At 45.5% G+C, this 12,782-nt stretch overlaps 1 protein-coding gene across 1 annotated transcript in view; it reads right to left on the bottom strand.

Annotated features, from left to right (window-relative positions):
* The window catches only part of LOC138258786 (carbohydrate sulfotransferase 9-like), a 138,308-nt gene extending 130,056 nt beyond the window's left edge, over positions 1-8,252 (bottom strand). The window contains exon 1 of the mRNA XM_069206027.1: positions 7,803-8,252. The gene's annotated coding sequence lies outside the window, so the exon portion shown is untranslated. The remainder of the gene's footprint in view (positions 1-7,802) is intronic.
* Positions 8,253-12,782: the final 4,530 nt, after the last annotated feature.

Raw genomic sequence — 12,782 nt, forward strand, 5'->3', positions numbered from 1 at the left:
TTCACCTAAAAGCCCAGGCCGAACAACAACTGGGTTGTTGACTGCAGATGATGCGACACAAGCTCCGGGGACTTGGCTTTGATCAACCAGTCGTCCAAGTAAGGGAATACTGCTATCCCCTTCCTTCTGAGCTCCGCCACAACCACTGACATCACCTTTGTGAAGACTCGAGGTGCTGAAGTAAGACCAAACGGGAGGACCGCAAACTGATAGTGCTGCGACCCTACCACAAACCGGAGATACTTCCTGTGCGACTTGAGTATCGGGATATGAAAGTAAGCATCCTGCAAGTCGACAGACATCATCCAATCTTCCTTGTTCAACGCCAAAAGCACCTGTGCTAGGGTCAGCATCTTGAACTTTTCCTGTTTGAGGAACCAATTCAAGATCCTCAGATCCAGGATTGGTCTCAACTGACCATCCTTTTTGGGAATCAGGAAGTATCTTGAGTAACAACCTCGACCCTTTTCCTGCTCTGGGACCAACTCTACCGCGCCCTTTGAAAGGAGGACTTGAACCTCCTGTTCTAGCAACAGGAGGTGTTCTTCTGAACAATAAGATGGGCGGGGCGGGATGAGGGGCGGGAACTCCCGAAAGGGAAGGGCGTAGCCTTTCCCCACAATGCCGAGAACCCAAGTGTCCGTTGTGATAGACTTCCACTTGTGGAGAAAATGCTGTAATCTTCCCCCTACAGGAGAGGAGTGAGTGGGAAACGGTGGAAGCCTAAGGCTGCTTCCCCTGCTGCACCCCTCCAGAGGACGAGGAAGAGGCAGAGTGCTGTTGAGAGGCTCCACCCCTCCCCCTCCCTCTAAATGACCTATAGGGGAGGGAAGAGGCGGGTTGCTGGAACCTCCCCCGAAAGGAAGAGGAAGAAGAGCCACGCCCAAATCCCCGAAACCTCCTGAAAAATCTAGAAGAGGCAGAGGAAGAAGGAGCTTGCAGTCCTAACGACTTAGCCGTGGCCCTGCTTTCCTTAAAACGTTCCAAGGCCGAATCAGCCTTGGCTCCAAACAGTTTGTCCCCATCAAACGGGAGGTCCAGCAGGGTCGACTGCACATCCGCAGAAAACCCTGAGTTTCGGAGCCAGGCCTGTCTTCTTGCCACCACAGCCGTGCCCATCGCCCTGGCCACCGAGTCGGTCGTGTCCAGCCCAGACTGGATAATCTGGGTCGCGGCAGCCTGGGCGTCCGAGACCACATCCAAGAGACCCTGGGGGAGCTCCGTAAATGAAGACGAAATATCATCCATCAGAGCATGGATGTACCTCCCCAGAATGCACGTTGCGTTGGTGGCCTTCAACGCCAAACTGCATGACGAAAATATTTTCTTGGACTGCGCATCCAGTTTCTTGGAGTCTCTGTCTCCAGGCACAGTCGGGAAGGAACCAGGCGCTGACTTTGAGGAACAGGAGGCTTGCACCACCAAGCTCTCCGGCGTAGGGTGTCTAGAGAGAAAGCCAGGGTCAGATGGTGCAGCTCGATACCTCCTGGCCACAGCCCTATGAACGGCCGAGGAAGACACCGGCTTCTTCCACACCTCCAACACCGGATCCAGCAAAGCCTCATTAAATGGCAAGAGAGGCTCAGCTGCAGCAGAGGCCGGATGCAATACCTCTGTCAGCAAATTCTGCTTCGCCTCTGCCACCGGCAAAGGCAGGTCCAAAAAGCTCGCTGCCTTCCTCACCACAGCAGGAAAGGAAGCAGCCTCCTCCGTATATTCCCCTGGAGATGAAAGGTCCCACTCAGGGGAAGTGTCCAGCCCACTGGCTGTATCCAGACCATGTAGTCCGTCTCCAGAGTCCTCAATCTCTCCCTCCTCTAAGACTCGCTGGTACTCCTGCTCTTCTAAAAGACGGAGAGCACGCCTCCTCGAATGAAGTCTCTCCTCGATACGCGGAGTCGACATGGCCTCCGCCGACGTCGAAGAACGGCGCCGATCTCCAGAAGCATCTGACGCCGCGTCCGGCGCCACAGGCAGCTTCGGCGCCGAGGCAGGAGCCGGAGGACGAGGTCTTGGAGCCGATGGACCAACCGGAGTCACAGGGCAAAATCCTGACTTCGACGGAAGGGCAACCTCCGGGGCCGAAACATCCGAAGCCACCGGAGCGGCCACCGACGCCGGCACCGGCGCCGAGCCCACATTCCCAAAAGGGAGAAAGGGCATAAAGGGTGCCGGCCGAAGAGGCGCAGGATCACCCAACGAAAAGGCCAAGGGCCCCGAAGGACCAGCCAGAGCAGCTCCTGGAGCCATCTGCTGAAAGATGGTATACATCGCATTAAGAAACGCGGTACTATCGGCTCCAGGAGTGGGAAAAGCCGGATACTGGGGTGCCTGGATCGAGGGCAACCCCGACGCCGGCCTCGACGTCTGCGACGCCGGAGAAAACACAAGAGGCTGCACCACCTCAATCACCGACGCCTGACCAGGCGAAGTCGGTGACGCCGGAGAGGGCAACGGCGTCGATGGATGCGGCGTGACCGTGGGGCTGACCTCCCAAGTCCTCCGACGCCGAGCCGAAGATGACCTCGAACGAGACTCCTTGCTGGAATGACGTCGTGAGTCTCTACGGCGCCGGGAGTCTCGATGACGCCGGTGAGACCTTGGCGAAGAAGACTTCTTATGATGTTTCTCCTTCTTCTTTGACTTTGCCATGAATAACTTGGCCTCACGCTCTTTGAGGGCCTTCGGATTCATGTGTTGACATGAATCGCAAGTCGAGACGTCGTGGTCGGAGCTCAAACACCATAGACAGTCGGAGTGAGGATCTGTAACTGACATCTTGCCCCCACACTCTCGACAGGGCTTGAAACCCGACTTCCTCTGAGACATTATTACCGCAGAGAAGACTACGCAGCAGACAATACACTGTAACCACGAAGGTAACAGTAGCTCCCTCGAAGATAACCGTTTCGAATGCACGGAAAAAAGGGAACTGTCATCGGCACGTCGGCGAGGACCTCTTATTGCCTGTATGACGTCAGACGGCGTCGCGTGGGCTAGAATGACGTCCTCGTCGACGTGCAGAGACTAGTAAGAAGATTTCCGTCGAATGCTGGCGCCATGGGAGTATTCATTAGGTGAGGAATCCACAGGTAGTTGTATCCATCAGAATCACATGATTTTGTAGAACTGTCACCAGGACTTGAACCTGATTTACCTGTTCCAAAGTTGGCGCTCTGGCGTAACACTAAATTGCACACCTCCTAACATCTGTATTTTTGCTCTCCCTTCTGGTTATCGTACATTTCCCATACTTGGTTGCCATCTGTGTTTTCCCTCCCACTCCTCTCATCCCCTTTTCCCTCTTCATCTGCCCAATCTCCATTTTCAACTGCTTTTGCATTTTTCATCGATTACCTATGTGACAAGTGATACCACTTGCAATTGAGATGAACTAAAAGGAGGTTATCCAAATGTGTTATTAGCGAAATTTAACCTGTTTCCTGAAATCAGTGCAACCAAGCAGCTAACATTCTTCACTAATAACATTTGAGTTCATTTCCGTCCTGGATTACTTTATATTGTGGATTACTTGTAAACCACATGAATCTCGATTGAAAAACACCTACCAGTGGTACCACGTGGTGGTCAAAAAATCTAATTGGCTGACACTTGATTAAATTTACTGTATTTTCTGGGTAATGTCATGGCAGGTGATTTGACCACATAGGGGATATGAGCTTTCTCTATGCGCATGGTATGTAATAAAGTAGCAGACACGTTCTTTCTTCTGGAGTTCTGGTTTAAAATTGTATCAGACCTGCGAATATATTTTCATTGAAACTCCTCTAAAATCATGTAACTTGTCTATGCCCTGGAAGGGGCCCACTCGACACCTCACTTTCTTTTGAGGGTGGGTGACGGCTGTAAATATATATTCATAGAAAGTCTGACCTTAGTATTGACTTCATTACAGACAAGCATTTTCAATGCAACGGGTCTCGCATTAGCTCGAGTTAGAGCTATAAGCGTTGTAAAGGAGAAATAAAACGCAGCACTATCGCACTATGTAAAATGCAGCGCGATGGCACTGCGTGGAAAATAAACGGATAAAGTAGTCCAGATAGCATGCTGAAAAAATCAAGCCTTGTACGTTTTTAGTAATTTACCCGTGCTGTGAATGTGGGCTAATCACCGGGAAAGGCATGACGTATGCACAAATGAAAGCAAGCGGTTTTTAAAAGGCAAGCCTACGAGCCAATGTAAGTGACTGACGTGACATGGGTGTGATTTGAAGCCTAAAGATAGATTACAGAATGGGACGGAGGGCTTTGTGCTCACCCTTTAAAAACAAGCATGTTCAATGCAACGGGTCTCGCATTTGCTCAAGTTAGAGCTATTAGCGTTGTAAAGAAAAAAGAAATGCAATCAATCACAAGATTTATAAAGCGCACTAATCACCGGTTAGGGTCTCAAGGCGCTGGGGGGGGAGCTACTGGTCGTAAAGCCATGTTTTTAGATGTTTCCTGAAAGTTAAGAGGAGTTGGGTCTGGTGAAGGTGGAGCGGTAGGGAGTTCCAGGTCTTGGTGGCCAGGTGGGATAAGGATCTTCCTCCGGTGGTGGAACGGAGGCGAGGGTGAGGCTGGCGGAGCGAAGGTTGCGGGTGGGGGTGTGGAAGGTGAGTCTTTCATTGAGGTAGTTTGGGCCTCTCTTGTGGAGGGCCTTGTGTGCATGGACGAGGAGTTTAAAGGTGATCCTCTTTGGTATTGGTGGCAAGTGTAAGTCACTGAGGTGGGGGGTGATGTGGTGGCGGCATGGGACGTCCAAAATGAGTCGGGCGGATGCGTTCTAGATTCTTTGCAGCTTTGTTTGGAGTTTGGTTGTTGTTCCTCCATATAGGGCGTTTCCATAGTCCAGTCTGCTGCTGACCAGGGCGTGGGTGACAGTTTTCCTGGTTTTGACAGGAATCCACTTGAAGATTTTTCGGAGCATCCGGAGGGTGTTGTAGCAAGAAGAGAAGATGGCGTTGACCAGCTGAGTCATGCTAAGTGTGGAATCCAAGATGAATCCCAGGTTGCGTGCGTGGGTGGTGGGAGGTGGGGCAGATCCTAGGGAGGTGGGCCACTAGGAGTCGTTCCATGATGAGGAGTTGGCTCCGAAGATGAGGATCTCTGTCTTGTCTGTGTTTAATTTAATTTGCTTCCATCCAGCTGGCGATGGCTTGGAGTCCGTTGTGGAGGTTGTTTTTTGCAGCTGTAGGGTCTTTTGTGAGGGAGAAGATTAGCTGAGTGTCGTCTGCGTAGGAAATTATGTTGATGTGGTGTGTTCGTGCGATGTTGGCGAGTCGGGCCATGTACACGTTGAAGAGCGTGGGGCTGAGAGATGAGCCTTGGGGACGCCACAGATAATATTGGAGGCTTCTGATATGAACGGTGGAAGGCAGACTCTCTGGGTTCTGCCTGAAAGAAATGATGAGATCCAGTCGAGTGCTTTGTCGCGGATTCCGCCGTTATGGAGGCATGTGTGGAGAGTGTGATGACAAACCGTGTCGAAGGCTGCGCAGAGGACCTGGAGGATAAGTGCTGCTGTTTCTCCTTCGTCGAGCATGGTCCTGATGTCGTCTGTGGCAGCGATGAGTGCGGTCTCAGTGCTGTGGTGTTTTTGTAATCCGGATTGGGATGTGTTGAGTGCCTTGCTGTCTTCCAGGAATCGGGATAGTTGGCTGTTCACGAGTTTTTCGATTACTATGTAAAATGCAGCGCGATCGTGCTGCGTGGAAAATAAACAGATAAAGTAGTCCAGACCCCAGGATGAAAACATCGAGCCTCGCATGTTTTTAGTAGTTTACCGGTGCTGTGTAGGTGGGCTAAACACCGGGAAAGGCATAACTTATGCATGCCTTTTACAAATGAAAGCAAACGGATTTTAAAAGGCAAGCCCACAAACCAATGTAAGTGACTGACGTGACATGGGCATGATTTGAAGCCCAAAAAGAGATTACAGAATGGACGGAGTGCTTTGCGCTCGTCCATAATGAACTCTGAACTGCTATGGAAGGAAGCTTTGTGTTGCTTGCCAGCTGCACTGAAATGATAGGATGCAGAGGATTTTCTCTTGTTTGTCTCAGATGTGTGATTCTTCGGAGATCACACCTTGGAGGCACTTTCGAGTTGAATCTGAAGTAAGGTAAAAGAGTGGGGTATCCCCTGGTTTGGTGATTTGGGGTGCTGGTGAGGGAATCCTTTGATGGCGGGTTCAGGCTTTGGAACGCAGCAGGGGGAACATGATTCGGCGCCCCTGAAGAGTTGATGCCTCTTGTAGGAGGAAGCAGAGAACGGAAATGGCTGTCCTAGTTTTTTCAGCCCAGAAGTCACTAGAGGGACTTTAAGAGCCTCCTCAGATGTACTGCGTCGGAAGGCTCTCGAAACTTTATAGTACACCTGGACGAGAGTGACGCAAAAAAGTTTTATGGCAGCCCTGGTCAATTGTCTGAGTCTCCCCGTCTGAATTTTATACTAGGAACAAACCTGGCGCACGCGTTAATGTTTAATGATTTTTACTGGCATGGGTGAACTTCGAGCATTAGAAGATTTTGCGAAATTGCACGCTTCCATTAAAATATCATCCACAAATTCATAAATGCTAGAACTAAGCTGAGTCAAATGCGAAACCAAAAGACAGGTGTGAGTTTTCGATGGCAGGCTTGGCGGTCTGAAATATAAAAACCTGCAGTAAGAGGAAATTATTAATGATTGTGTTTTTTTTTTTTTTTAACTGGTGTACTCGTGTAATTTTGGAGGACAGTCAGCAATGTATTTTGTCAGAACAATCAACTGTTTAACGGCAGTTTTTAAACAAACGGGATAATTAATTACAGTTTTTGTTAGGAAATATATGTTTGACATTTTGGGTACACAAAAAGTACCAATTAAATAGTAGAATAGAGAATGGTTAGAACATAAATATTTTGTTCCCCCAGGCAACAATAATCTGTTCTAAATAGTTACTCCCTTGTATATACAGACTGAGTCTGACCGAATGTCGTGCTGCATGGCTTATGGAGGTCTACGATTCGTCAAGAGGCTTGGGGTGGACTTTAATAAGCCAATCAGAATGCAAAATCTACCTGGAATATCGATCAAGAGACGCGACAGCTGTCGGATCAGCCATGAGCTCCGTTGAAAGTTCAATTTTTTTGACACACGTTATGAACTAAACATTTCAAAACTGACTTAAAATATAAAGGTCTGACGGAGGACGGAAGGTCGGAACATTCTCTCAGTCATTCCCTTGACCATGGTCTTTCTTCCTGGATGTTTCCTTGGTCACACCTTCAGCCATTTGCTCATTCACCATTTCCTTGTAAGTATTAGGATACCATCAACTATATGCTAACATAGACTTATATTTATTTAAACATGAGAAATTAATTTAAATAGAATATCATTACACCTTTACATGAATAAACTAGTTTTTAAACAATTATTATACTGTTGTGGCTAGTTTTATAAGTGTGAAGGAATATTGTGGAATCCAGGGTTGTTTATCCCCTTCTTTAGGTATTATTCGAAATAATAATAGTATCAAACAACATAAAGATATAATACAAATAATACATCAAAAAAGTAATTATATATATTTGTTTAAAACCCGCAAGGTGAGGCAAAATAGAACTTAATTAACATAAAATATAATTAGTAAAAGAAAAGAAAGGGCAGTTTTAAAGAAATATTCAGGAAACAATACATTAATTAAATAATTTACAGTCACTAGGAAAAAAAAAAAAAAAACCATAAGCCACGAGGAAATAGCAAGTACAGGCAGAGGCAGGCGAAGTAATGCTGAAAATGAAGGAACCTTACCTCAAGGAAACGGTAGTTGAAATAAACAGCAAAGAAACGGCAGGCAGGAGAGGTCCCCAGGAAAGGAGGCAACTGGCAGGTGCGGCGGATGAAACGCCAGCGCGTCCTGAGGATGTCTGAAGAGCCTGCCAGGGCGGAGTCTGTTCCCTCTCAGGCACACCCGAGAGGTGACGTATGTGTTCCGTCTTACCAGCGTTGCAGAGGCGCTGGTCGGCCTGGCAGACAGTGTCTCTTGAAAGGTTAGTAACCCTAAAGAAGAGAGAGTCTCATTCCAAGTTACACACCTGAGAAATCAAGGTTATTAAACCTTCACTCTCTTAACAAGGCCATACAACATCACTCTCCTTGTGAGGATTAGACCTGCTTACATACTCGTTTTTTCAAGTGAATTCTCATACAACCTAACATTTCTTTAGGACAGCCTTAATGAAAAGTGTAACCAATTCTCAGCACTTGTCTACCCCTGTTCTCAGTGAAGGCGTGCGCTACGTCTTGTGCAAGCCAGCATTTCTAACATTTTAGAATTTATGACCCGAGCATCTGGACCAATAATTCTGCTGCTTACACACGCCTTTTCTACTCACCGTGCCGCCCCACTTGCGAAATAAGCCACGTTCAACGTGTTCAGGCAGTTTAGTATTAACCAGAAGATACATATGTGTCTGGTCTGTGCGTGTGTGTGTGTATATATATATATGTATATATATATATATATATATATATATAGTAACATTAATGTTGGGTGAAAATGTCAGTGACAAGGTAACGTTTTAAACCAAAAAGAAAGACTGAAATTCACCAGGTAAAGTTATCTTAAGTAACTATAACTCACGAGGTAAGACACGCACCCCTGCCATGCACCGTTTTCTTATTAAGATATAATACAAATAATACATCAAAAAGTAATTATATATATTTGTTTAAATACCACAAGGTGAGGTATCCCCTGATATACATTCCGAATTATTTTAACAAATGGATTGACACATTTATTTCCAAAAAGAATATCGGGGACAATAAAAATACACTTATTGTAATGCAGAAAATTATTAAATATTATAAAAAATTAATTAATAATGTCATTGCAAATGTTGCAGTGATATTATCAGTGATGTGTTAGACAATTTCATGAGCGATGTAATATGCAGGGCAATTAGCAGAGCATAACGAGGGCGCCAGTGGGGTTATGGGTTCCCTTTTCTGTGGCTTTAAGCCCAAGAAGATGAGGTCCCTGGGAAAATTAAGGCTGACGAGGGGCTTTGCACACCCCCTCACCTTATTAATTACATTCAGCTCCAGGGCAAGGGGACCCCGAGGTCCATTAATGCTCAAGGATGGGGGCTGCGCACCCTCCTCACCTCATTTTATACTATGGCCTCAGTTAATGGGGTCCCTGGGGCCTCCTTGAGGCTCGGGGGCACAAATCCCCTCCCCAAAAGAGGTATTTTGAGACAAACCAACCACCCCGTCCACCCTGTGTTTTATTTTTTTTGTTAATAGAACACTTTTATTTTCCTTTACAAATTCATGGCAACATTTCTTTTACAAAATGTTCTGGCCCCTTGAGTGTACCTATGGGACCAGGCCTAGGGGGTCTGAGAACACCTACCCTCGCCCCTTATTTTTTTAATCCTTTTTCCTAGAACTTTGGACTGAGTCCTAGGTCCTAAGATGGCTACCACCAAATGCTTGTTGAATGTGCTGGCAGCCAATCACCTCTCACCATGAGATCTGTCAGCCCCTCAAATCCTCTGCAGCGTGAAATATACAACGTTTTTGAGCACCAATCGCTCAAAAAAGCACTCTTTCTGGACCAAGAAGTAGTAACAGTGCAAGGGAGAGGTGTAAGTTATAGTTAGCAATTCTATTTATAACTGTTAAATTTCTGTTTTTCTTTAGCTCAAAATGTTATTGTTGTCCTTGACATATTCACCTAACTATAATGTTACTTTAATCTTTCTTTTTTTCAGTGAATTTCCAAGGTTTTCTTTAACATAAAGTAATCGTTATTACTATAAATGCAATCCCCGGCTGTGCACAGCTGAAGAAGTTGCCGATATGGCCTGACCCTGGAACTCCAACCACTAGGACCTTTTTTTATTAAAGGGGGGGTGCCATGCAGCTCCCCTCCCAAGCCTTATTAGGCCCTGGGGCACAATTTCACATGGCCATTCTAAAAATAAAAGGCTGGGAGCCATGCGTCACCCTTCCCAAGCCATAACGGCTTCCCAGTGAACGGGAGAATTTTGAAGCTCCCACCCCATAGAAGTGGACTTGGTGTTTGCTCCCGCTTGGTGGGAAATAAAAAAATGCTCCCACCAGGCAAAAGCAAACACAGGAAACTGTTGCATCCTGGGGGTTGTCTACCCGGCATATAGCTACTGAGCCATCGTGGATGAACCCCCTCCATGAATGCAGCCCCAAGGGTGGACTACCTGGGGCATAAACAAGAAATGCAGCCCAGCTACCTTTTTGGGGGAATGGGGGAGGTTCGACCCCTCAAGAGTCTCACAGGATCATGGTATTTTTTGCTGTTTTTTTTTTCTTTTTTGACACCCGGGTAGGTCTCTCTTGGTTCCCTCCATGGGACCTAGGAGGTGAGGGTATTTCTGTACTATTTAAAAAAAAATTCAGTATAGGTGACTAAGTCCCAGAGTCCTGCAATGACTGCCAGCAACATTTTTCTCATGTTGCTAGCAGCCAATTAGAGTGCTTGCTCTCCCTGGAATCTGGTTCCCGCAGGAGCAAGAAGGCCCAATGGAAATAAAGCTCCCTGAGCCAATCAGAACACTCTACTTTATATTGCCGCTCCTGTGAAACTCTCTTGAAACTCTTCCAGATCCAACTGTCTCCATATTATTTTTTAAACCTAATTTCTCACAAAGTTCTAAATGGATTTACACCAAATCACAAATTGCACAATCTGTATACCAAGATTTAGCTTCTTGCCAAATGTGATGTAATTCTGTGCAGCAGTTTTTGCTGTAGCCCGTCTGAAAGAAATTTATGGAATACGCATGAGGATTTCGCCTTTTTTGGGACCCCCCCTTTTTTCTCAGCCCCTGCTTGACGGATCATCCCAAAACTTTCCAGAAGGGAACTGAGAAGGATAAACATAGAAAAGCAGAGCTAACTATGACTGCCTATGTATATATATATATATATATATACATATATATATGTATATACACTTAAAAACCAAAAGTTACAGGTATGTTACAGTTAGGAGTTAGGCTTACATTATAAACATACAAAACCATAGAAATTCACCAGTTATAGTTATAGTTAGAGTTACCTCAACTAACTATAACTCGTGCCCTAAGATAACTATAACTCCCCCTGCTCATTGTTCATTGTAGCCCCAGGAAGGTGGTGGTCCCTGGGGCTGTGTCCAAGGCCAACGGGCCTCCCCCACATATGAAAGGCATTTTTGTCCCGGGGGTGGTGGTCCCTAGGGCGCGGGTGGTGCACAGCCCGGCTCATGTTTTATTATTTGTCCTGGGGAGGTGGTGGTCCCTGGGTCTGTGGAAGGGCCAGGAGCCCCTCCCTATTAAAAAGTAATCAGTGCCCCTGGGACCTTGCCCATCCGGGGGCTTTTTTATAAACAAACAAGAGATGGAGCCCAAGATTGTTTTTTTTTCAATATTTACCATAGATTGGCAACCCCATTGCGATTAATCAGTAAACAGTTTAAAAAAATGCTTTTTAGCCCTGGGGGTCCCTTTGGGACCCCAACACCAGAGCTAGGGGTCGGGTATTAGTACCCTGCCCCCTTTTGTTTTTTTGTATTCTCTTTTTCCAAGATGGCCTGGTTTGAAGTGTTGGAGGCCAATCAGATCTCAGCACAAGATTGGATGGGGTCATGAATCCTTTGCATCCCTAGATATACATATTTGGATTTCCTTAAATTTCTCAAAAACTGCTGAACAGATTTACACCAAATAACAAAAACGGACTCTCTCTGGACAAAGAGCCATCTTTCGGCCATATTTGGTGTAATTCCATCCAGTGTTTTTTGCGCTATGACTGTTCAATTTTTATCTTACAGGAATTACCATTGAAAATGCTTTAAACATCACCCCCTTTAATCTTGCCCCCCGCTTTAACAGATCACCCCAACATTTTTCACATAACAGCTCACTTAATTGCTGATTTTTCTGGGAAAATTTAATGCAGATTCATCAAGCGGCACCAAAGATATAGGCAAGCAAGAAACAGCTTTTTCTATAGGAACTAGATCCTAACTATAACTACCTACTGATATTTTATACTAGATAAAAAAATATCTATCTATCTATAAATATATATATATATATATATATATATATATATATATATATATATATATGTATATATTTATGAAATAAAGGAATGGATCGCAACGTCTTTGCGAACAACGCAGCAGACGGAGACGGGGTCGCGACCCCCAATAACTCAAAGAATAAACATCCGAACACTTGGGGACCAAGTTGACTCCCCCCGAACGTGAAAAGATGAGTCTCCGTCACACAGGATAGCTGAAATTAGGATTTAATAGGCGTGTAAACCCAACGCGTTTCGGAAACAAAGTTTCCTTGATCACAGGTCATATATATATATATATATATATATATATATATATATATATATATATATATATATATATAAAAGGTTACAGGGATTCTTTAATTTCTCTAAAACTACTGAACAGATTTACACCATATAAAAAACAGGGCACTTTCTGAATCAACAGCTACCTTGGGCGCTATTCAAAATCCCTATGGAAAAATGAATGGGAAAAACACGTTTTGTGACCCCCCTTTTTCTCTGCCCCTACTTGATGGATCACCCCAAAACTTTCCACACAACGCTAAAGTGAGCTTTGTATTTTCTTGAAACCATTTGTGAAGATTCATCAAGCTGTGCCAAAGTTGTTAGCAAAACAAAACATGTTTTTTGTGTATAAACTAGATCATAACTGTAACTAACTAGTGGCGACTG

This window comes from Pleurodeles waltl, chromosome 9 (genome assembly GCF_031143425.1).
Source record: "Pleurodeles waltl isolate 20211129_DDA chromosome 9, aPleWal1.hap1.20221129, whole genome shotgun sequence".
NCBI classification, from domain to species: Eukaryota; Metazoa; Chordata; class Amphibia; order Caudata; family Salamandridae; genus Pleurodeles; species Pleurodeles waltl.